Genomic DNA, 25,575 nt, shown 5'->3' on the forward strand with positions numbered 1-25,575 from the left:
AGGAGGAGGAAGAGGAGGAGGAGGAGGAGGGACGAGGAGGAGGGAAGGAGGAGGAGGAGGAGGGGCAGGAAAGGGACTAGAGAGGGGGTGAGGAGAGGGACGAGAGGGACCTGAACGCCAAGAGCCAAAGGAGGCGGGCGCCGCCACGCGCCCCGCACCGCCCCGCACGAGCGCCCGCCCGGGAGACGCGGGGCCGCCTGAGTGCGGGTCACCTTGTCCCGAAGGTGAGTCCCCTTCCCAGGGGTTGGCTGGGGTGGTGGGCGCGAGGGGCGCTGGGGACGCGGGGGACATGGAGGTTTCCCTGCTCGGTCCGCCTCGGGAGCGCGCAGCCCAGGGAGCGCGGAGCCCGGTGGGTCCGGCGGTCGCCACGGTGGGGTAACCGCGCCAATCCAGAGCCTGTTGGGGGGGGGGTGTCCAGGGGGCTCGGCTGTCCTCAGTTCCAGTGTCCAGCAGCGCAATGTGGCGGGGGCGCACGGCGGGCCGCGAGGCTCAGGTCCCCGCGTGACCCCGGGAGACCGTAGCCTGGAGAGCAGTAATCGCGGGGTTGGGGACCGGAGCCAAGGGGACGGGGAGGGAGGGGACCTGGTTCGCGAGCAGAAGGGTGAGGAGGTGAATCGAGAGCGAGCGCGGCTGGGGCTCCTGGCGGCCCCGGGACGCAGGCCGGGACTCGGAGCCCTCGCCGCCTCTGTCGCGAGCTGTGCGCCTCGCTAGGCGACAGCCCTCAGCCTAGGAGCCGGGATGGGGAGGAGCGGAGGCGCAGGAGCTCCCGTCCAGCCCCGCTGCGCTCTCCAAGGGTCGCGCAGGAGTTGCAGCCCCTTCTCCGAGGGAAAGGAGCTCTGGGTGCGCGCCTCCGCAGACTCCACTGGGTAGGCGCTTTGGGGAGCCTGCGGAGGGTCGAAGAAAGGGTCTACCGGTCGCCCTCATTTCCTGGGGTCCCAGTGCGTGCAGAAGCCCGGGTGCTGGGCACTCAGACTCCAGGGTGCGCAGCCTCCTACAGTGAGAGATGCGCCGCCGCGTTGTCACCGCGGGACTGGGCGCCCGCACCTTCCCAGCCAGGCCGGAGTCAGGCAGCAGACGCTGGAAGGGGTTTGGCTAGTTGGGGGACCTGGTGAGGGCGGCTGGCTCCTTTTTCTGGGAGAATAAGGCCTTGGGGCACGCGCGTCTGTGTCTGCCGAGCTCCCTCCTGCAGGCTGGCGTTTTTGGCCCCAGCCCACGAGGAGGGGGGCAGTTGCACAGACCTGCACCCCGGGGGTGACAGCCTCAAAACAAACCTGGAAAGCCAACTTTTTCTGCTGAGGGGCCGTGATTGGGCGGCCTCGTTGGTGCAGGGCAGGGTCCTCAAAGAGTCCCTGCCAAGCCCAAGGTCTGTGGGTTCTGGAGAGGGCTGAGCCTCTGCTGACCAGCAGCAGGCTGTGTGCTCCCGTGGTGCTCTGGTCTTTGGAGATGGACCACAGGTGCCAGGCCTGTGGGATGTGAGGCTTGGCCTGGCCCAGAGCAAGGGGGCTGGGCTGATTAGGTGCTGCTCCCCCTGCCCTCCCCTGCCTGAAATCGGAGCCTTCCTGATGTTCAGTGAAGGGAAAAGGGGGAAAAGCTATTTTTAAACTTTTTATGATGGAAAATTTCCCTGGTGCACAAAGGTAGCGAGGAGGGTGCACTGCACCCTGGCCGGCACCCAGCCACCGCGCAGGAGGGAGGAGGCCATGTTTGATGAGCAATGCCAGACCTCTTTCCAAAAACGTCTGGGGGAGAGGTACCGGCTGTCACGGCCTGGTTCAGTCCTGCCACATTCTGTGCATAGTCACAGCACCACTGTGTACCCCACAGACATGCACAATTAGAGTTTGTCCGTACCCAAGGAAATTAATTAATTAAAAACAACAAATCACATTGATTCCTCACTCACTTCCCTTGTACATGCGTTCTCCTGTCTCTCCAGAGGATGATAGCTCATTCCACTTCCCCTAACCATCAGATGCCTGCTGTTTGTTGCGGTTGTTTTGCTGTTTGTCTCTTTGGGATGGACCCCAGGGCCTCGGCACGCTATTCCCTGGACATAACCATTGCTAAATCATCCCTTGGAATGTAGGCGATGTTAAAAGTGAAGGCCCCCTCATTTTATTTGGGGATAGAAAAGGACACCTGCTGGGTAGAAGAAGGCAGAGTGCAGACCCTGTGCTAGCTGCAGCTCTGACCCTTTAGTGGGTTTGGGAGCTTGTGAGGCTCCAGATAAACCTGCTAAGCCGAAGTACTTTTCTTCTTGGTGAAAACTTTAGCACTCGATGCACAGATCACGAGCAATTAATTCCTTCCACATTTAGCATTGACGTAGAAGAGCTGCCCTGCGCTCCACTCATGGTTCTCGTCAGCTTTGCTTCTCGAGCTGTTACTATAAAGAGAGGAGAGAGCTTTCCTGTGCGTTGCTGTTCTGAGGCCCCGGCTCAGCACTGCAGTCTCGCTTATTAATGAGGAACCCTTGGGTCATCACACAGGACACACTGATAGGCCCTTTGCTTGCTAGGGCTTGGCATCCAATGTGACTTCTGCTAGCTGGAGAGGCACATAGTGCATGGGGAAGGCCACCAGAGCCCAAGGGAGGGGACATCCTCCCTGCAGGGCCCCTCCCACCCTGCACACCTCTGCAGCTGACTTTAAATGAAAGCTGTGCCTCTAGCTTGTCAATGGCAGCTGATGTCTGAACAGCTTTGCGGGATGCACTGTTTAAATGCACCCTCTGGCAACCTGTCAATAGCTGCAATAACTTCTTGCAGACAGGTGGTTATGTTCCCCCCAAATAAAACTTTGGCCTCTGTGACCAGCATGGCCCTGTTCCCCTCGCTCTGGCCTCTACAGGGCCCTGTACCTATTGGAAAATGAAGATCCTTGGGGACAGCAGGATGCCTGCACCCTGTAGTTACAACAGAAACCAAGTTGTGTTTGCAGTATTCTTTGAAGGGAGTAAAGGCTGCAGGTTTAAAGGATTAAGTGTTCATCTGTGGGCATCAGCAAATCAGGTGACAGAGTAAAGCCACGTATGGCTTCAGGCTGCTGCCACACTGGACCGCTCTGCAGGAATTCCTGGGTCTGAGACCCTCTCGAGCCATGCTGTCTACCTAGCCTCCCTACCCTGGGGACGTTATGCCAAAATGTCCAAAAAGCAAAACTATTCAAGTTAAAGCCCAGCACGAAGGTTTCTACCCAGGTCACTGGGATTGGAGTGATAGCAGTAACAGCAGCCAGCTTTAAACGCGATCCTTCATCATTCGATGTGCAAGATCCCTGTCCATCTCACACTGAGAGTTTGCCAGCGTGTGCGTCAAAGAGAATCTGCAGGACTGAGGACTCAGCCCAGGCTGCAGCCCATGCCGGCCACCGCTGTGTGGAGTCAGGTGGTGTGCTGGGCAGCTGCAGGGGACTCACACTTCTGCCCCGGTGCCCCTGGAGACTTTCTGGAGTGCCTGGGAGATGAGAAGATTCTGGGTCCAGTCTGTGGCTTCTGTTGTTAGGAGCTGGAATAATCTTAGACAAATTTGAGCTTTTCTGAGATCGGTTTCTCTCTAACCATGTCGTCTCCACACTTTAAAGACAAGATGGGGGCTAGGGATTTAGCTCAGCGGCAAAAGCGCCTGCCTGGTAAGCACAAGGTCGTGAGTTCGATTCCCGGTACCGGAGAAAAACCAAAAAAATAAAATAAAATAAAATAAATAAATAAAGACAAGATGATTCCAGCCATCACCATTGGCTAAAGGAAGGAAATTTTGGATTGGAAGACAGATTTGTGTCTTCACCAGAAGTCTGGATGGGTCAGATTTGTGTCACGTGACTTTCTGAGGGAGTAGGAGGAGCCCAGACCCTGCCTTACATGACCCCCCATCCCACAGCTCCACTTGTTCACACTCAGGGGGGTGTGGCCGCTTCTTCACTGCAAGTGTGCAAGTGCAGTGAGCAGCTCTGCCTGCACAGACCAGGAGGAGTGGTGTGTGAGCCACGGCTTTGAGGCACATGTCTCACACAACTCCATGTACACTCATATTACATCATAAAAGTTATACAATGCAGTCTGAGGTCAAATATTTTAAGATGCATTTTAACAATCTGCCACCACTGTGTGTAATCTGTGATGGCCTCAGCTACATTGTGCAGCTCATACAGCCTAAATCACTTATGCCACTGCATGAGAAATAATATCTTAAGTTACTACAAATGAAGTAAAAATAAAATCAGATGCTAAAGGACAACAGCTAATGAAATTTAAGATTGGAAATAACTCTTAGAAGCAAAAATACCATAACCAGGAAAAACTGCACATGTAGAAAATGATAAAACAAAAACTGCTTCTGAATACAAGCCAGGAGGCAACTTTGGGTATTTTCCTGCACAAAAAGGATTTATTTAGGAGTTCAGTGAACATTTCATTGCAGAGAGATGGACACTTTGGTACTGAAGTTTAAATCAGTGTTCAGCGTGAAAACCTGTTGCTGTGTTTGGTTGCAAAGCAATCCTCAGTCTGGCCATCCTGGCCTAGGAGATGTGACAACCAGACCAAGCACTGGCAGGTCCAGATGCGTAAGGTCCTTGGTACAACTGTTGACCCAGGTGGTCAGTATCGGTGTGTTCCCCATGAACAGGAGCCAGGGCGTCCTTTGGAACATCACAGCCTGTTCCTGAACAGTGCAAAGAAGATGGTTTGCCAACTCCCAAGGTGTACATGCTGCTACTCCTTTTCCAGCTGTAAACCTCATATTGTGACCACCAGGGACCTCCCAGGAAATGCACATCTTGCACTTCTGGCTTCCTCCAGACGCCAGCAGCTACCCTGTTTGCAGGCATTAGAACCAGCAGGGTAGCCCGAGGATCAGCTCAGGGGCACAGAGCCACCTGCTGGGCACCATGACCCTGCCCCTCTCCTCCCTGTCTGGCTCAGGCGCTGGGACTCCAGGGCATGGCCTCCTCCCCTTGCTGGCCTTTCTGCTCCCCCAGCTGCAGCACAACCACCTCCCCTGGCCTCTCCTGGGACCTGTCCCTGTGGGCTCCAGACAGCCTGTCACAGGCAGAACCTGGTGGCTGAGGGCTTCCTGGGGGCCCTGATCCAATGGCTGAGCTGTTACCAACAGGACTCACCTGTTCCCCTTCCTCCTGTCCTCCAGGGGATGGGGTTGCATCCTAATGAACGCAGAAATCAAAGTACACCCATGTGCCTGACCTCTGAACATCCCTACTCAGCAGCACAGCACACTGCAGAGCTGAGCTTGTGCCCTGGTCATCGTGGGGCTGGCAGAGAGTTTCTGTCCCTGCCTGGCCTAACCAGAGCCTAAGCCACAGACCCACGCCACACTGGGCTCTGCCAGCCAGCTGTATCGGGGTTCCTGGAGTCCGCCTCTGTGAGCTTATTCCTGCATACCCGCTCCAGTCCAGGCAGCAACCCAGAAATCTACCCCAGAGATCTCGCCCCCTCCCACCCCTAGACTTACCTGGGGCCCCCTCCCCTGGTGTCTTCCCCACAGTCCCTCATCTCCTGTCTAGCCAGCTCAGTAGCTATGGGTGAGGCCCCAGCCTGCCACCCTATGCTTCTTGCCTCTGGGCCTGGGACTGTCCAGAAGCACATCTGTGCCTACAGCCCTCATCAATGCCCTTGCTCTCGGGTGACACAGGACAGTGGGGGAGGACACCAGGCTGTGGAAAACATCCCTATCCAGTCTCACCTCTGCTTCCTTTCGCTCCCAGAATAATGGACTTCTCAGATCCATAGCGCACACGTGCACACATGCGCACAGGTGCACAAACCTGTGCACACACACTCCAGCATTGATTGGCTGCTCCCCTGCTGACTTCAGGGTTTCACCTGGCCATCGCTGCTGCCCACACAGCCCTCTCTCGAGTACCCCTCTCCCCCCTCTTTGGTGCCCAAGCCCCACCTGGCCCTGGCAGAGCAAACCAAGCAGGATACATGTAGCAATCGCTTTGCCAAGAAGCATGTAAGAGCCACGCAAAGTGAGCCAGAGAGATCTAAGAAAACCTTGCATGCAGGGAGAGGAGCATCACATTTCTGGGTAGTGCGGGGACAAGACTGCACTGTTCTCTGATGGTAATTTACAGGATTGAGGCCGTGTAATCAGCTGTCAGTGTTACATCACCCTTGGAGGTTAGCAGCATTATTCAAAAGTTCGTGAAAGAATAATCCAGCTGCAGTGTTCAACATTCCCCCGAATGAAGAATCACCCTACCAGATAATACCAAGCGGCAATATTACATTAATTAACCTGGTGTCCTTTAGAGTGGCTACTATTTTTAAAAGGGAAGGCAAAGATATAATAGGAACAAGCAGGCACTGGTGAGGAGGTAAAATGGCACAGCTGCTGTGGAAGATAGTACGGAGGTGCTTAGAAAAGTAAATGACACTCTCACATAGCCCAGCAGCTCCCTCAGGGCAAGGTCCAAAGGAATGGGAAGGTCTTTGCCGTCCCGTGTGCATAGCAGCTTGGATCACAACAGATAATGTGTGGAAGCCATCAGTGGAAGACCGTGTAAGCAACTGTGATCTTCATGCACACAGAACGGAATACTATTCAGCCCTAAGAAGGGAGGAAGTCCTGGCGGATGCTCTGACACGGAAAAGACACAGAGATGTCATGCTGAATGAAGTAACCAGTCATTGAGAGACAAAAGCGACATGGTTCCACTGACACGGGGGACACAGAATGGCCAGAATCATGGGGAAGAAGGTAGAACAGTGGTGGCCAGGAATTGGTAGCAGGGAATAGGGAGCCACTCTTCAAGACTTCCTTTGGCCTCTGCCCCCTGCAGGAGCCCCTAGGGAAGCCCTTCCACCCCATAGCAGACACACTCCTAGAAGTGACTTCTGCCTGTCCTCAGTGCCCACGTCTGCTGGGTGAGGCGTGGACCACACAGTGCCCATGAGGCCTGCACAGAGCACAGCCCAGGTATGGGTGAGGAGAGGTGGGACCCGGTTAGACCCCAGAGAGGAAAGGAGGTCTTTCCTCCTTTGAGGCAGGAGGCAGAAAGGTGGGCTGGGCAGAGGGTGTGGTAAAGGTGAGGGGTCAGAGTGGCTGGGGTGCCTGGATGTGGGACTTGGAGTGGCTCCAGCCTCAGCCTGGACAATGGTGTTCACGTGGGTCTAATGCATACTCAGTCCTGCCCACCTGCTGCTGCATGTGATGGCCCCTGAACAGCGTGGACATTGTGATTGGGAATTGGACTTAGTACCAGCTCTGTCTCTCCCTCAGTGCCATCACAGGGGACCTGGGGTTGCTGGGACCCTGGAGGCTGCCCAGTGACTCAAATCAGGTGTCCTAAAAGACAACTCAGGGTTCCCGCTCAAGTATTCTAGCAAGAGACAAGCGTCGCATGCACTTTTCTGATTCACCCTTGGAGTCTCCTGAGGCCAATTCTCTAGGGTCCTGAGACACACAGACTCAAGGCAGGGCAGAGAGGCAGCCTCTCCCCATCTTTCCTGCATGCATGGAGGCCACAACATGGGACAGGTGTGGGCAGTGGGACAGAAATACTGTGCCCACTTTCAGAAAATAAGTTGGGACACAAACTCCCAGAAAGTATATATCCAATTCCTCACGCCACACACAGCAGGCTTCTGGTCACAAATGTGTGAGGGCCAAGGCCCCTCCTCACCAGAAAATTACAGAGGTCCATTTTACTTGGAGGCCTTTCCCTGGTCTTGGTGATTTCCCACTGCCTGTGCAAACCCGGTCTGGTGCACAGGAAGTGTATCCTGGAGCATGGGAAGTGTGTTCCAGGGGGCAAGAAGTGTGCCCTGAAGCCTCAGAGCATGGCGCTGCCCTGGATCCTAAAGTCAGAGCCCCACAGTCCTGGGTCACTGGTGCCCGGGCTACCTACTGTGTATTGAGTTTAGCAAGGGACATCTGTGCCACGGGGGATCTTACACCCAGGGGTTTGTTCAGCTTCTACTCTCGTGTTTTCACTGAAATGATGGAAGGGACAGGGAGAGGTTGGTTCTTCAACTCCTCATGGATCAGAGCTGATTGGACCCAGGGCTTTTGCCTCCTCACTTCCTTCCCCTCAGTTCCTTCCTTGGTCCAGTGACATCTCCTTTAAAGGAGAAGCCCTGGGAGCACGTGTGCGTGGACAGGGCAGGTCAAACGCAGCGCCATGAAGACCTCAGCAAAGCACAGGCACAGTTGGTTGAGTTTTCAAGCTGAACACAGGCCCCTTTCTCCACTGACCTAAGCATGGCAGGAAGTACTGACCATCTCCTGGCTCCCAGATAGCTGCTGTTGCCCCAGACATCACATCTAAGGTCAAGGCAAGAAGTGGGAAGGTAGGCAGCTCTGGCTCAGAGATCTTTGTGCCTAGAGCTGAGTCATGGGGCTGCCCTTAGTTATGAAGCTGGGCAGTGCAAGGATGAGGGTTTAACTTTTCTGACCTCATGTGAAGGTGCGGGAAGTGAAGGCATGGCTTGTGGGGTGTGCTGTGTGGTTTTACTTGCCATGGCTAATTTACAAAATATGTATATTTTAATTTTATTATATTATAAATATATTATAAATATATATATATTATAATATTTATAAAATCTGGATTTTGGGTCAAGAAATATAATGTTCTTGTTATGGTTTGTGTCTGGGGTGAGCTTCTAGAGTTTTTGATTCATCCACGGTCCAGTGCTGGGATTATGGGTCAGTGCTACACCCACCCTGGGTTGGATAGCCTGCATACAATATAAGGAAGGGAAAGAGGCTTGCTCTTCCTACTGAGGCTCCTCCCCTTTTGCTCCTGTTGCTTTTGCTCTTTTCCGCTGCCATGAACTGTTGCCCTCTGCCATGCCTTGGAGCCAACCAAGTGTGGACTGAAACCTACACAACTGTGAGCTAAATAAACCTTTTCTTCCTCAGTTCCGGAGCTTCAGGTACTTTGCCTCAGCAACAAGAGAAAAGTAATCAAGACAATGCTTAAAACTTGTCTTATGTAATGGTGTCGTGGGACCCAGTGCCCAGAACCCCTTGTATCTGACACTGGAGCTAGAAGTCAGTGCTGGAACCTCTCCTGCTGCTGTCCAGGCTTGCTGGGGGTGGGTGTTACAAGAAGGTGCAAAGAGCCCAGGCCTGTGACCTCTGGTTGTAGCTACCCACTCTGTCCCTTACCAGCCTTCTGTCACTGACATGGAGCCAGGCAGCTGCATCTCACAGACATCCTGTGCATATCTCCCCTCCCTTGGCTGGATATCTGTGGTGACTCCCATCAACCCTCCCTCATGGGCAGGGTTGCCAGCCCTGAACCTTCCTGCAGGTCCCACAAGCTGAGGAGCCTGGGCTGCTGCTGTCCTGAGCTCTGTACTCCCAGGCAGCCAGGCAAGGTGCAGGTGTTGCACAGAGTGGGGACCCCACCACTCTCCAAGGCTTGGTGCTCAGAGGGCAGGGACTGAGCTCTGCAGCAGGGCCAGGATCCTGGGGCCAGGATGCCTCCTGTCCATGAGAAAAGCCTCCTCTTGGTCATCATCCTTACGCTGTGTGATGAAGCCACCCTGGTCCCTGGGAGCTGAGATCCCTGAAGTGTCCTGACCCTGCACTGCAGGGCTTTCCTCAGAAAACCGGGCTCCAGAAGTGTGATGACCACATCCCACCCCCACACCTTCACACACAGGCACACAGCATGCATGGACACACAGGTGCGTACACAGGGCTCGCATAGGCACAGACACGCACATGCATAGGCATGTATCTGCCACATTTCTCGGCATGAAGACATGTTGGCCTGAGTGTGCACATGTGTACACACACTCTGTTGTAAAGTTCAAGTGGATTTATTTTCACAGTATTTCCTCTGACTGGAAGCCATACCCTCCCATATCAGAGAGTCCATAAAGGACTGTCCTGGCCTGCTCCATATGGTCTGGGCCTCTGCTGATGAGGCCCAGCTGGAACCCAGTGCCACAGTGTGGGGATCACCCAAGGAACACCACACCTTGCTGCAGGACCTGGTCAACACCAGTTGATTCCCAGAAGGCTAGTCAGGAACAGGGTCAGTAGGTGACCAGGTCCTGCTGTGCCTGTCCTCCAGCCTCACTCTGCCCAGTGTCCCCTGAATGCCCCAGTGGCTGCTGGGAAGGTCATTGGTAGGGCCACAGGTACCCTGCTTCATGCTCAGGGTGTGATGACCCTGTTAGCGGCCAGGCTTTGGAAAGGTGGGGCTGGAGCCTCCCAGAGAGACTTAGGTGTGCATTGGAGCAGCAGTCAGTGTGTGATGTATTGTGCTTTGCCCTGTGTGTGCAGACAGGAAGCCAGCCCAGCACTGTGGCTCTGAGCACCCAGCAGTTTTGGTCGGGGGAGAATGACGCAGAGGCTCACGTGGCCAGGTGGCAAGACAAATGGACATATGTGGTAGCAGGAATGGCATCTCTTAGAGGTGGCCCCAGAGCTAAGGCCCTGTGGACCAGGAGGTGCCCACCTTGATAGATGCAGAAGGTCCCATCGTGGATCCAGACCTCTGCAGGGCCCCAGTGGGAGCCAGCAGGCCTGGCAAGGAGCAGGTGGCACCTGCAGAGATGGAATGCCACCTACTGGGCCCGAACATGGAGAACAACCAAGGGGCAGCAGCAGGTGAGCCATGCATGCAGGTTCCAGCCAGGTTGACAGGAGGGAACCTCATTCTGAGTACTCAGCAAGCCTTGCAGGCTAGACCTCAGAGGCACAGGGGCTGGTGACATCAGCCTAAGTGGGGCAGGCTGGGCTCAAGTGGGTGCTGGAGACGGTCTTGCGGGACCAGGGCTGCCAAGGCTCAGGGCAGAGAGAGAGAGAGAGAGAGAGAGAGGAGCTGAGCAAGAGTATGGGGTATGGGCTGGGGCATGGGATCCAGGGACATATCCTAAAGCTCTGTGTGGTCACTCGCTGCACTGCCTGGGACCTGGGGCCGGGGGCTGCTGGACCTATTCAGGGCAACAGGGCGGGGCTGTGCAAGAAGCCTGCTATGCAGAGGAGGCTCCTGAATGGCAGACACCATGCCGTTTTTGTTTTCGTGGCTTTCACTGATCAGCTAAATGACCCTGTCTTATGTTGAGAACACCCCCCATCTCTGTTAGTCCTGGTGACAACAGCTGTGCTCATTATATTTCTTGCTGTGAAGACTTAAGCTCAGGCACTCTTGTGACTTGTATCTAGATGTCTCCCAAAGCCTCATGTGGTCATCAGTGAGGAGTTTCAAGGTGGCTGAATTAGGGTGTTTGATGCTGGTATTAAGAGTGCCCCACCCTAAGTGTGGGTGGCGCCATCCAAGGGCAAGTAGCCTGAAGGGAATATAAAGGAGAGAAAGAAACTGCTTCGGTACTTCACTGCTTTGCTGCCTCCTGCCTGCCATGGACTGTTTCTCCTCCACAATGTCCCTCTGCCATTCCCACCCTGACTCAGAGCAAACCAACTAGAAACTCAAACCTCTACACACTGTGAGCTAAGTAAACTTTTTCTCTTTTAACTCTGGGTATTGGATATTTTGTCTCAACAATGAGAAAAGTAACCAAGACATGCACAGACGTGATGTCCAGATGCAAAGATCACATTTGCTTCCATGCTGTGGTCTGAACCATCACACCCTCAGTCCTCAAGGCAGGGGCACCTTGTGAGTTTCCAGATGCCTCTTGATGTGACACTGAGTCTGCTTAGACCAGAGTCCCAGCCTGTCCCTGGCTTGCTGAAGGCCAGTGCAAGAGCACTTGGAGACAACCCAGCCCAATGCTCTAGTCCTTTGTGGAGAGAACAATCACCTTGGTGTCATCCCTGCCCTGCCTGTGTCTCAGGACAGGCTGTTTTGCAGGCTGAGTCCACTTCCTTCAATTCCCAGGCCATCCAGCTCTGTGTTGGGTGAAGACCAGGAGGCCAGGAAAGTCATTTGGCCGGGGTGGGGTGGGGGACAATCATGGCAGCTCTGCACACTGCCTTCCTCAAGGACACCAGCATGACCACCCTCTTAGATGACTACCCACCTGCTATAAATGCATGAGGGAACCCCTCTGCACTGAGCCAGGGATCCCTTTGGACAGAGAGCCAGGGTCCAGCTCTGGTACCTGGATTTACTTTTCCAACACACACAAAAAGAATAAGATTATCTCAACACTGTTGAGGGTCAACAAGATCACTCTGGGCACATGAGGACAGCCTGGTAAGTGGAGGTGGTTACTGCATCCTGTTTAGAAACTGTGCAGTGAGTGGCTGTCTCTGAGCAGCAAGAAAGGGGCCCTGCCACCTTTTCACATGGGTCTCGGTGTGCTCATCTGTTTCTGCCGGGAAGCCAGCTGGATACTGCCAATCTTTCGCTCAGTCTGTGAGTCGGTCGAGAAGCGTTGACATCCCAGTGATAGGACATTTTCCATCCATGAATATGGACAGCTCCCCATCTATTTAGCTCTCCTGTCATTTCTCCCAGTGGCGTCTGGCAGTTTTCAGCTTACAAATGTTTCAGTTCTTTGATTGAATGTATTGCTAACTATTTATTCTTTGTGATACTAAAAGGGGTTTTCTGCGGTGGGATAAGTGAGGGTTTTAGCATTGGCTGGCCATGACATGACTGTTCTTTAGCAGGTTTGTAGCCTTAGGCCAGGCACTGGTTTCTCTCAACACCTGTTTTCTTGTCTAAGAATCACCTATGGAAATGTTCCAATGCGCCAGTGTTGCAGTGTTACAGTGTTACAATATTTCCTCTTCACAGTGTTACTGTTACAGTGTTTTAGTGTTAGTTTTATAATGTTACAATGTTATGATGTTGCTGTTTTAGCTTTATTTCTTCCTTTACTATACTTGCAGTAAAATAATTATTTTTGGTGGATAGGACATTTCATCTTGACATGACATCAAAATGGACCCAGAAGAGTTTGGGGAAATCTGTTTACTATTGTACTATAGATATTTAAAGTACCTTCTCATCCTTACTTTTATCAGTGATAGAATTTTCATCCATTTCTTATTCTCAGATTTTACCCACTGCTACCCGTCCCAACATACACACTACTACCAAACCCTCTGGTTTGGTTTTCTTCAGCCTGGACCCAGCCTTAATGAACTTATTAAATTCTACTGCATCTTCAAAGTATCACTAACATGATTCACTTCATTTGGTATCTGGCTCTAGCCTGCATTTGCATAGGATCATGGAATTTTACTCCTCTATTCTTAGGCATTAAGTACCTGATAGCACTGATTCCAGGCCCTATAAATCACATACGTTTATTCCTCGCTTTTAATTTAGTGATTTTTAAATGGTGAATGAGGTCCTCCAAGTCCAAGACAGGACAGGGCCCACCTGGGAAGAGGCGACCTGCAGTCCCTTTTTGTCCCCTCCTGCACCAAGCCAACAGAGTGGTAAGAAAAACACAATCTCAGGGACATTAAATGTCTGTCCCAAAGTTAAAGAGATGCATTTTTAGACAACACTGAGACCACTGCTGTTAAAAAGGACTTGGAGCTGCTGAAGAATCTCAGCAGGGCCGAAGAACAGAGTTTAGCTCCTAACTCCCCAGCCTTGCAGGCTGGGCAGGTCCACTCTCCTTTGCTAGAAGCCCAGCCTCAGAGCAGAAGCAGTTGATTGCAGCCTACGGTCTTGGGGTTTCCATCCACATTGAACCTGCTCCTCTGTGCAGCAGCTGTGACAGGAGCTTGTGGACAGGAAGCCTCTTCACCTGAGGGTGGCTGGGAAGCAGAGAGAGGAAGGGCCCAGAACCCCAAGTCCCTGTCTCAGGTGCGCCCCAGAGAATCCAGCTCCTTCCCCAGACCCCACCTCCAGGTTCCACTTTATGTGATTCCTGGGACCAAGCCTCACACGCAGCCGTGGGGACATGCCAGGTCCAAACCACAGCCAAGATCGTGCACTGTCCGGATGCCATGTGTGAGCAGTGGTTCGCTCCTGCTGGAGCTCCATGACAATGCTGTCTGCATACTAACAGGAGTGCTTCCCCAACCTGGATTGTTGGGCTGTGATTTTACACTGGAACCCAGTGCAGGCTGTCATCCAGAGTAGAATTTAGTTATGTCAATGAACACCCAAGCCTTTCATAGCCCTGGGTGCAAAGTGAACACATGGGGATCCCAGTCTGGTCTCCACAGAGCACTGACCAGTGATCTGTAAAACAACATGCAACAAGCAAAGCTGCACATTCGCTGCCTGTAACCAGAAGGGGATGAGGGTGTGTGTGTAGCCGACACCATCTACACAGTCTCAGCCGTGACCCATCCATCCCTCCCAAGAGTCTCCGCCTCCCTTTTATTGAGTGCTGCTGTTGGGGTAAGAAGACTTAACCTGGGACCCACCCTGATAAAAAAGCAGACTTTTCAGAAGCCACTACAGAACAGGGACAGTGGGCTGACTTCGTGCCCTTTGACTACCATCTCACTATTTTCTGCTCCCTGCTCCAGGCCAGTCACCCCAGGCCTCCCCCTATCCTTCCTGTCCTTTTATGTCTGGCTTGTTCCTCTTAGCATGATGTCCCCCAGGGCTGCCCATGTGGCACTCAGTAGGGTGATCTCCTTGTACACCGACTGCTGTCCTGAGCATATCTGAGCCCCCTTTTCTTCATCCTTTTCCCCGCTGATGGGCACACAGGCTGGGTCATATCCGGGCTGGTGTGTGCAGTGAGCCTGGGCCACACCTGGACTCTGCATCACATTGCCATTCTTCTTCTAGTTTTCCAAGGAAGCTCCCTCCTGTTCCCGGCATGGCCATGGTCAGTGGGCCTGAAACCCCTGAGCCCCACAGGTCTGAGGAGAGGTGCAGTCTTAGTGGTGACAGGAGCAAAGCGTGCTCTCCTCTTGTCTGCACACACATTGCAGGCGTCGCAGGAGATCTTCACATTGACCACCTCCCGCCTCCGTGGGCCCGAGGGGCTGCAGGCCGAGTCTGCACTGGCACAAGGGAGTCTACCATGAGTAGGGAGAGTGCCAGCGTGCACCAGCACAGCCGTGACTTCTGGACCAAGAGTGACGTGTCACTGCAGAGAAGCTGGCCTGGCTCACACTGGCTCCCTTGAGAGGAACAAGAAGCATCTGGGACTGAATGAGGGGTGATCACGAACATTCTGCAGACACAGGAAGTCTGGGTGGGTGTCTGAGATGAATACATGCAGAGCCGGCCCATGGTCATCAGCCTTGCATGCAGAGCTGGGACAGACCCTATAAGTCCTGTCATTAGAGGGATGGCTGCACTGCAAGCTGTGGAGCCGTGACCACTCCCACAGCCACCAGACGCCTGGAGATAAAATGGCAAAAAGGTGGGCTAGGAGATGGCTCACCTCCAGGGGCCCGGAGGCAAAAGAAGGCTACACCCCCAGCTGCCTCTCTGCCTTCTGCCCAGGAAAAACCACACCTTCTCAGAGAGCACCAGGGCCAGGGACCACACCTTCCATGCACAGCCCTTGCAGGACACCAGGATCCAGAGCCCTGCGCAGATCACTCCTTGCCTGCCCCTTCATCTAAGGCCATGCCCCTTACCAAGGCTGATCATGACCTCCAGACCCCGCAGGACGGAGACATGCGTCTCCTCCCCAGCCCCAGCTCCCCATGGCTCTATGGCATCTGCGGGAGCTCCGCTCACAGTGCCAACAGAGGATCAGCTTCCCAGGTGAGGGTCTGTGCTCAAGGTCACCCCCATAAAGCAGGATGGTGGACACTCAGAAATGACCATGACCAACAGAGCAAAGAGGTTACTGGCTCACTGTATAAACACACAGAGAAGGAAAGAAGAGATCCCCAAAGCCAACAAGCATACAAAACAAATGGGAGCCTTTGGGAAAAGAAACCTGCCCATCTGTCCACTTCGGTAAACAGTGCATCTGTGCATTTCATCCAGTATGTTTGTGTATGTCATCTGTGCTTTGCTTAGAACACTGCACCGCTGCATAGAATGTATGAAAACCCTCAAAGCAGCTGTTCCATTGAGACCTAAAGGCTGTGCTTATGGGATCTGTGTGTCATCCAGGGAGCACTGGCCAGGGTCACACTCAGGCCAAGGCCACAGCCTCATGGATGTGAAGATGCAGGCAGCAGAGCTAATGAAGCCTTTCCTGCCGGCCCCCGGGGCCCAGTGCTCCTCCCCGAGGCTCGCTGCTCATGATGCACACATTCCAGCCGCTTAGGTCTCTAACGGGCAGCTGCAACTCTGAGGCAGATGGCCAGGGCTCACCTGCAGCTAAGCCCCTTTCCAGCCTCCTGACCGAAGCTTTGCCGGCCTCCACCTCAGCTCCTCTTCCGGAAGTGGCGGTGATGACATTATCCACTTTTCCAGTGGCTCAGGTGGCATGGCTCTATGCCACTCATCCACCAGGCAGGAGCCTTGCACTAGGATTTACAGGGGAATCCACACTGGTGTCCCGTCCAGGCGAGCTTTGTGCCCCACAGCAAACCAGGCCAGTGCCCAGGTATAAAGCCGGGTTCTCTTCACAGTGCTGTTTCCAGCTGGCATCTGGGCTTCTGCCTGGGGCTCAGCCCACATCTGGGTGAGCTCCCAGGGTGCAGGGTAACTGTCCCCTGGGAAGCCTGGGCCACCGATGGGCAGAGCTGGTGGATGTAGCTGTATCTCCCTGCACCTTGTGCATCACCACAACCCTGCAGGACGGAGCCCACTGCCCACAGCAGAGCCTGGCTCCAGCTCCCTTTCTGTCCTCCCTTGAGTCCCACCTTGCACGGGGCTTCCCAGCACCACCTCCTATGTTCTGCCAACCACGGACCAAAACATCCAGAAAACAAAAGACAGAACTTCTTCCTTGTCTTCATTCCTGAACAAGACAGCAGCTACTTCAGAGCACTTGCCTCGTATCACTGGAAGTCCTCAGAGATGCTTTAGGCTGTGTAAACACTGCTTTCCTCTCCTTCGAGGATGTGGGCATCCAGACTGGGGCATCTCCAGGGGTCCTGAAAGCAGCTCCTCCTGGAGTGCCCGGGAGCCGCAATGTCCAGCCTGATGCCCCCTTGGGCCATGTGCAGGTGCAGGAAGCCAAGCCTGATGTTCTGCATCACCTGCTGAGCCCTGAGTGAACTCTGACCTAGGGCAGTAGTGGAGCAGGCGTCCTGTGTCCTGCTGGGTGGCCATGTCTCTGGAGAAACGTCCTTGACAAGCATTGCTGGGGTGACTGAGTCAGGGCTTCCCAGCCTGGTCAGGACAAGTTGCACCAACTCAGGGTTGAGCCCAGGGAGAGCCCCTCAGACCCCTCACAGCAAAGCATCCCTGAGGACCATCAGGGGAAGAAGGTGACTTTGAAGCAATCTTCTTAGACCTAGCAACTGTTTTGGTGACTTCAGAGTAGAGTCCTTCCCTGGATATTCCATCCAAATTCTTCTCAGGAACATGCTGGTGCATTTCCCAGATCAAATAAAAACCACCATGGCACTTGGCCACTTGACCTCCAGTTGGGTAGTGTGTGGCCCATGCGCTCCTCTCCATCATAGGACTAAAGTGCAAAGGTCTCCAAGATATATGCCCTGATGCATCTGAAAGACATGTTCACAGGAGTCCTGTCTCTATGTTTATATTTAATCCATCTTAAACTTTGACAATATGTGATCTTTAATGGAAATGAACTTTAACAAAATCATATCCAATGGTCATCAAGAGGCCACAGCAGGATCTTTGCATGATCAAAAGCAGGACCAGGTCTCACAGCCTCGACTCCACCAGGCAGGTGAGCACGCAATGCACAGGGAGATAAAGCTGGGAAGGAGCCATTCGATCATCTGGTGTCTGGAAGTGAAAAATTGGTGGGCCAGCCGACTAAACAGGAGCCACGCTGTCCAGGCGAGGAGATGGGGAAAGGGTTAAGCAGGAGGGAGGTGGGTGCCCTGTGCCATGCATTGTGATGCCCAGGCAGGCTGTGAGCTCCGCTGGGAGGCCCAGCAACAGTGTGACTCAGCGTCCAGGAGGTAAAAATAGCCCAGGGCCTGAGAAGCTGTCCGCCTTTGCTCCTGGCATGGAGAGGGAGTACTCAGGGCAGCAGCTTCCACCTGCTTCCAGCCCCTCCCCACGCTCCCAGGGTCTCTCCACACCAGCTTCGCATGGCTCTGTCTACACTGGCACCTCTGTGCAGCTCCCAGGCTGTCGCCTACCCAGAGACAGCAGGGCCCATGTAGCAGGGGGCCGTGCATTTGACATCCACTGGCAGGACCAGGCCATGAGAAGGTCCAGTCTCTGCAGACCTCCTTCCTCTGTGAGGCACTCTGCCCATGAGTGCTGAGGTTTTGGATGGTGGCTCTTCCGGCAAAGTCCACAAGGTGCAAAGCAACGACCTGGTCCCCAGAAGCTTCCGGATCTGTGACCTGCAGGCCTCACATGTGGGGCAAGGTGGAGACATGTAGAAGTGGAGAGGTTGGGCCAGTGCAACAGCCTCAGCCTATTCCTCCTTCATGGGGCGGCAGCGGTGTCAGCATAAGGGACGGCTTTGGCCTGGGACCCAGTGTCTACCCTCAAAAGCCACTGAGTCCTTCAGAACCCTGGGAAGTGGGCCGAGAAGGGTGGAGCCAGCCCTGGACTCATCCAGAGTCACCACTGTGGTTAACCAGGCACGGCCAGCTGAGACTGGGACAAGAGCTGCTCTTTGGGGACCACGCGGAGGCCGGAAGCTGCTGGACTCACCCCACTGCCTGGCTGCCAGCACCCATGGACATTGCCGTGATCAGTGCGGCTGAGGCTTCACCTTCCTTGTTATCCCACAGCTCCAGGGGAGGGACGGGACAAAAGGGGCTCAGCGTTGGTTTGCTGGTGAGAACAGGGCTCTCAGAAAGAGGATGTGAGCGGCCCGCTCAGGCTCACGTGACTGAAGCTGCTCCAGGCTGTCTCCGCCCCTACAGCTGGGGGCACCGAGCTCAACTCTGCCACCACCCACAGATGGGAGCTGGTGGGACGGCTCTGAGGGGCTTCCCAGCACCCGGAGAGGGGTGCCCACCACTGCCACAGGGCACCCAAGGGCACCAGGACCCACCGCACTGGAAACGAGAAAGCAGAACAAGGATACTGAGATATGTGAAATAGACTATTGCTCCGACTTTAAAAAGGAAATGATCCTGACATCTGCTGTCCCATGGAGGGACCCAGCAAACTGAGTGAACTAAGCCAGACACAGAGAGAAAGAGATGGCACTACCTCAGCTGTGTAATAGGAAGAGCATCTGGTCCACAGCTCTCTGAACACAAGATAAAAAAGCAGCGAGGGTGCAGTGTATTCCAGGATTTGGATAAATGCGTAGAGGGCAGTGCTATAGCCGAAAGGAGGAGGGTAGGTGTGTGGTAACACCAGATGGCAGACGTGTTAATCTGGTCCACAAAAGCACTCATCTTCTCATCTAGACTCACCCTGTAGCATTGTGTCACACACCCTCAGTAGACACAAGGACGATGGTTTTTATAAAGCGATTCAGCAGCAGGGAGCAGAGGCTTCCCTGCCATGCTCAGGTAGAACTGGCCAGCAGGGACCGGCTGTGGCATCTGCTTCCCTGGCTTGGACTTGAGATGGGTTCCACTTGCCCAAATCCATGGCTCTCACTCGAGGAACCCTGGAGGACCCCAGGGTGGGGCACGCTGCTGCCCCAAATGGCACCCAGTGTTCCTGTGGGAAGCACCCTCAGCAGGCACAGAAGAGCCGGGGTCCAGGGCAGCTGCTGCAGGCAGAACTGGGGAAACACAGGAACTCCCAGGGCATGGAGCAGGGTCTACAAAGCAAAACCAGTAACAAGGAGGGTAAGGAAACCAGGAAAAAAGACACGGCTAGCAGAGGTGAAAAGGGCAAGAGATTAGCATGAAAGGTGCACATGGGGTAGGTGGAGAATTAATATCCAAGGGGATAATATTTAAATGTCAGACCATTTAAAAGCTCCTGTAAAGGAAAAGGTGGGTGAAATAAAAGAGATTTAAAATAAATGTTGAAATGAACAAACAGAAGCCTAGAGCCAGCAAAATTAAAAGGAAAGCCTGGAAGTTAAAGATTGTGTGTTAAAGCAAAAATAAAATTCAAATGAGCATGCAAAGTTAAAACAAGACTAGGAATTGGAAGTGAAATAAATATAGTTCTTTAAAAAGACTTTTAAGAAGATGAAATTTCACCAGCGCCCACTCCACCTCCCCAAGCTCAGACCAGAACAGTCATGAGGAGGGAGGCAGTGGGGGGCCTGGGGGGAAGCTAGAGCCGGGAACAGACGGAGCAGCAAGCCAGTCTAGAAGAAGGCACACTTGCTGTGGGACACCCTCACAGCGACTCCAAGAGCAACATGGCTAAGGCCATACACAAAATCCATGAGGAGGTCGCAAGCAGAGTGCAGATCTTTCTGGAGTGGGTCCTGTATCCTGTGTGATGTCCCTGTATCCCTGTGCATTTGCCTGGCGCTCGGGGTTGAGGGGACACAGGGCGGTGGGCATGTTTTATTTAGGCTATGGAGGCATTTAGTGCACACACGTGTATGTTGGTGTGTTTGTGTGTGTATGTTTGTGTGTTTCAATTATTTATTGTTATTATCCTGGAGCTCCGATTTCTCTTGAACTGTTTATTTCTTTTTTTTTTTTTACCTCCACGCTTATTTAGAAGGTACTTTTTTGTATCATTAGAAGCTACTCTTAAAATTTTAATGTGAATTCCTTATAATGCAAATTCTAGAGCTCATACTGTGTTCACCCTTTTCCTTAATAAGGCTCTTGTAATCCTTTCTTACATCGCTGATCATATTTCTACTCCTCCTTGTTTTTATGTCCCCAGAATCATCCATTGCTGTCATTGTTGCTGCTGTTTTCTATTATCAGTACTTATAGAAGGTTACCCATGTTCTACTCTTGCTTTCCATCCTATGTGTCATATTTGCTTTCTGTGATCAAGTTCCTTGTTTCCCAAGGGCATCCTTTAGTAGCCCTTTCATGAAGCTCTGGTAGTGATTCATTCTCTCAGGCTTTGGACAAAAGTCATTTGTCCTCACTTGTGCGTGATAGTTTAACTAGGTATAAAATTCCAGGTTGAAAGTATTTCCCAGCAACTTTAAAAGTTTATTTTTTTATTTTACTATGGTTTCTCTTATCGTTAAAAAAAAAAAAAATCTATCCTTGGTCTTCTTTTTCTTGTAGGAAATCTAATTTTTTCCTCTGGTTTGGATCATGGTTTTGTCTTTGTGTGGTTTCTGTAAAACACAGAGGTACAGTATAACTTCCCCTCACCACCTGCCCTGTGCATCTCAGTCTGCAGATTCTCAGCTCCTGTCAGGTCTGAAAACCCCCAATTCCTCCAGACATTGTCTCTCCCCATGCTAGTGTCTTCCCCTTTCTCTGAATTCCCAGTCTCCTACTGGTGTTTCTTTTTTTTTTTTTTTTTGGTTTTTCTTCAGTACCGGGAACTGAACTCAAGACATTGCGCTTGCCAGGCAGGCGCTTTGCCGCTGAGCTAAATCCCCAGCCCCTCCTACTGGTGTTTCTGTTAGTTGTCTTCTGAGGGACATTCTCATTTCCATCTTCCAGCCACGCATCTTCACATCCTGTTTCCTGAAGAGTCTGCCCTGGTGTCTTCAGTTCTGTGTCTTGCCCTCCTCAGACATTCTGCCTGCTTATTAATCCATCCCTATGTTTTATTTTTAATGTTGGTTTTCATTTGAAGCCATTCCAGTTTGCCTTGATTTTTGATACTGTATTTTTACCCACTTGGATCGGTTCCTTTTTGCACACTCTGAACATTGTCACAGACTCCTTTTATTCTTTATCTGAGTGCGTGGGAGCTCCTCCATCTGTTGAGTCAGGCTCAGGGTGGACTGCTTCTTGGCAATTTTTAATTTTGGATTGTGACCCTCCTCAGTGGAACTTTGACTAAAAATCATTATCAAGGATTTCCTGACATGAGATGTGCCCAACAGGTACCCCTAGAAATCACTCACTCAGACACTTCTAATCAGTTCCTCGATGCTGGGGTTTTCTGACTGTGCAAAAACAAACCTTCTGGACCCCCACCCACATGACATGCCTGACCAGGCAGACCACCTGTTTTCCCTCGTCACCTGTGGGCACAGGGATTCTAGCTGACATTTTCACTGGAGTGGTGATTCTGAGACCCCATATTCCTGTGAGATCTCAACTCTGCGTTCCTTTTAGGGCCTCATCTCCTCCCTCTAGGTGGCCACTAAAGCCCAGGCTTGTTCTCCAAGGCTACCCAAGCCCTGAGGCTTGCCTGAGTTTTGAGACTCTGCTTCCCGCCCTCCTTCACCTTCGTCCTCAGGGTCCTCACTTCCTTCTGCCCTCTGCCTTCAGAGAACCCTCTGCTGGGATACAGGCACAGGGGCACTTGACTTCAGAAGAGTTTCAAATTGTGTCACTTGGTAACATTTGAAGTGGTTCCTTCTAAAAACATGAAGAGGTGGAGATGCCAGGTTTCAGCAGACCAATGTGGGCAAGGGACTCATGGGCCTTGGTGGGGCCTGTGCTGTCTGCCTGGCCATTGAGCTCCCACCCATGCTGGCAACCAGGGCCCACGTCCCTCGGGCCTCCTCCTTATGACCTGAGGCTCACTTCCTAGGAGTACATCCAGAGCTCCTGCAGTCAGGGAGTGAGCTCTTGGAGGCTGGGAGAATCCTCAGCAAGCAGGACAAGTCATTCCAGAGCTGATTCCGGTTCAGGGACCCCCAGGGATACACAGAGTTCCACCTTTGGCTCCCTGAGAATCTCTGCCTGGGATTCAGAGGAGCTGACTGGCTGGGACACTGCTGAAAGGGGAGCTGCGGCCGCTCTTTGGCTGCATACTTTTTGGGTGCAGATTCACAGTTTAGGGGATTGTGCCAGTCTTGTGGGAACACTGTGTCACCAGCAGGTCTAATTTTCAACGTCTCACTTCCTGGAGCTTAGCTAACCCTGTAGGAAGAGTTTTCACCCAAGAGAAAATCCTGATGTACTGGAAGCTCAGTGTCTGTGAGGCTGCAGATAGCGGGTACCCAGTCGCTGCCCAGGCCCCAGCCTGGTGCCTGTAGCTCTGATTCATAGCCCGGCACTGTCAGAGGTGACTCATGCCACCTCCACGCCAGAGCCTGTCTCAGATCTTCTCCACTGTTCAAAGCAAGCTTGTAGAACACTGAGAAATTCACCTCGAAGAAGCCAGCTCCTGCCTGCTGGCTGTGAGGACAGCCCCACCTCAGGCCCTGCAGGCTCCCCTCAGCTGGGTCACAGACATACTCTGGGGAATGGCAGCAGCTCTGCAGACCCACAGAGTGTGCTCCCTCCCAGCAAATCCCTGACCTTCACCAGGCCTGGGAAGCCATAGCAGCCACAGAGGATTGCTGCAAAGTGAATTTGCGATTCCAGCAGAGGAGGGCGGGATGGAAAGTGACTCATGTCTCCTCAGTCAGACTCTGATGAACTAATTTCAGCTGCTGATTTTTTTGTTTCTTGGGCTGAGTGAAGCTCTCTCCATGAAGGTCCGAGAAGGCCACTGAGAGGTCCTTAGGCTCCGTGATTAGAAGGTGATCGGCCTCGAAGCTGTGCATGTGCTTCTGGATCTTTGCAGCAGAGAAATGGGTGTGGGGGGAGCACTACCTGTGGGAAATATATGAGTTCTTTGTCTTTATGCTTTTGGTTCACTTTAGAGCTGAGGCTCCGTAAAACCCACAGCACGGGGAAAGCTCCTCAAGGCCCTTTGCTCTGCGGCTGCTCAGCAGACCTCCTGACACATCCACGCATCCCCAGACACACCCTAAGCACACACTCTGCCCTGGGCCACAGCCCAGCTGTGACATGCAGGCGGAGCAGCCACCGCTATGTCGTGGGGATGAGAGCACTTGGCTGCTGCAGCCGCCTTTACCTTCCAATGGGCTGGAGTGCAGCAGGTCTGCCCCACAAGGCTCCCTGCTGACCCCAGCACAGCGCATGGCCCTTTGACCCTTGGTAATTTACATTCCTCCAGAACCCTGGGTCCTGCTCAGTGAGTTTCTTTCCCTCCCTGTCCCTGTCCCTCTGACTCCCTTACATACATGCACGTGTGCACACCGCTCACCACTGCCACAACAACCAAACAAGGGATGTATTTGCTAACTGTTGTCATGAAACAGCCACTGACATTAGTCAGAACCTGGAAATACACACGTATAACCCAGCTAGCAGCCAGCCCAGGTGAGCAGATGTTTAGGGAAGTAGACTACACTGTTCTCTCTTATTTTCTCTTCAATAGTGCATTTGTCTGATTCTAAGATGTACATTCTTCACATGTTTAAAAAAAATTTCCAAATTCTTAAATAAGGATGCACCTCATAATCATCAGTCGCTTCTGACACTTGATGAAATATGAGAAGGTTTTCCCTGAGCATACTTTTATATACATTGGTAAATCTAGGTTACCATTAACTGTGTGAAACAATAATTATAATACATTGTGGGCTTAAATATGTGTCTTTAACATCTATCTTTATGTTTCTGCTAGCATAAAATTGTGTATTTGCAGTATTTATATGTAATTTTTGCATTGCTGGATGAAACCCAGTGCCTCACATGCTAACCAAGCCCTCTACCAGCAGTGAGTTCTTGTGAGTGAGTGTGAGCGACCTCCCCACACCCTCATATAAATTAAAACAGGGACAGGAATACTAAATTGGGAGCTTGCAGTCAGAATTAATGTGTCTCTCGGTTCCTGTATTTTCCAAAAAGAAACAAAAACTGTATTATGCAAACCTGAAAGTACACAGAGACACTGTGTTGATCCTTTGCGTGCACAGTTCCATGGTGTTAAGTTTACTCCCACTGTGAGCACTGCTGGCTCCCACCGCTTTGTCTTCCCAGACTGAGACTCGAACCCTTAAACATTGGCTCCCGTCCCCACCGCCTGGGACCACCACCGCGCCCTCTCCGTCTCTGTCTCTGAACCTCCGTGTGTCGCAGAGAAGCCAGAACTGCGGTGTTTGTCCTTCCCCTGAGCACATTTGCTGAGCTCCTCCTCAGACAGCTCTGGGAGGCTTCCTTCCTTCCTCCCTTCCTTCCTTCCTTCTTTCCTTCCTTCCTTCCTTCTCAGGCTGCCGTGACCAGTGCAGCTGTCAGTGTGCGTTTGCTTGTCCTCACCTTTTCTGCAGTGCCCTCTGGTGTCCCTACCCCCTTGGGCATCCCTTTCTCCGTGACCCTTCCGGGTGCAGTGGTCAGCTCACAGGATGGCTCTGTGTCCTGCTCCCAAGGACCCTGGCTGTTTTCTACTCAGCTGATCTGGTCACTTCTGGCCAGCCACCCTGGGTTCCCATCTCTCTACCCCACGTGATTGTGAAAATGTGTTTCCTGTGTGGTTATTCCATCTGAAATAGTAGAGACATATTTTAAAAAGTAAATACTACACATAAGTCCTCATGAAAGTCCTGCATCTCTCACCTGGGCTCCTGGCACACGGCTCATGTCCTAGGCATCTCCTGCCCACCTCCCCCTTGGACAGGAGCCACTGTCCCCAGCTTGTGTCTCCTGGCCCTGACTTCAGAGCCCCCCACCCCACCCCAGGGTGCCCTGCTCTGAAGAGTGGAGGCTACTGGCTGAAGGTCTGGGCTCTGTTCTCGCCCAGGAGTGCACCCTCACCTCATCGAGGCTCGGCCACTCTGTACTGTCCTTGCTCGGTCACTGTTGTCCCTCCCTGTGCACCCTC

General features: G+C 52.8%; 1 protein-coding gene across 2 annotated transcripts in view; it reads left to right on the top strand.

The window, feature by feature from the left end:
• The first annotated feature begins 35 nt into the window (after positions 1–35).
• Syndig1 (synapse differentiation inducing 1) overlaps positions 36–25,575 on the top strand; it is a 95,768-nt gene continuing 70,228 nt past the window's right edge. For both annotated transcript variants that reach the window (XM_005380980.1, XM_013512392.1), the window contains exon 1: positions 36–224. The gene's annotated coding sequence lies outside the window, so the exon portion shown is untranslated. The remainder of the gene's footprint in view (positions 225–25,575) is intronic.

The sequence above is a fragment of the Chinchilla lanigera genome, unplaced genomic scaffold (genome assembly GCF_000276665.1).
Source record: "Chinchilla lanigera isolate Chin_1 unplaced genomic scaffold, ChiLan1.0 scaffold00014, whole genome shotgun sequence".
Classification (NCBI taxonomy): Eukaryota; Metazoa; Chordata; class Mammalia; order Rodentia; family Chinchillidae; genus Chinchilla; species Chinchilla lanigera.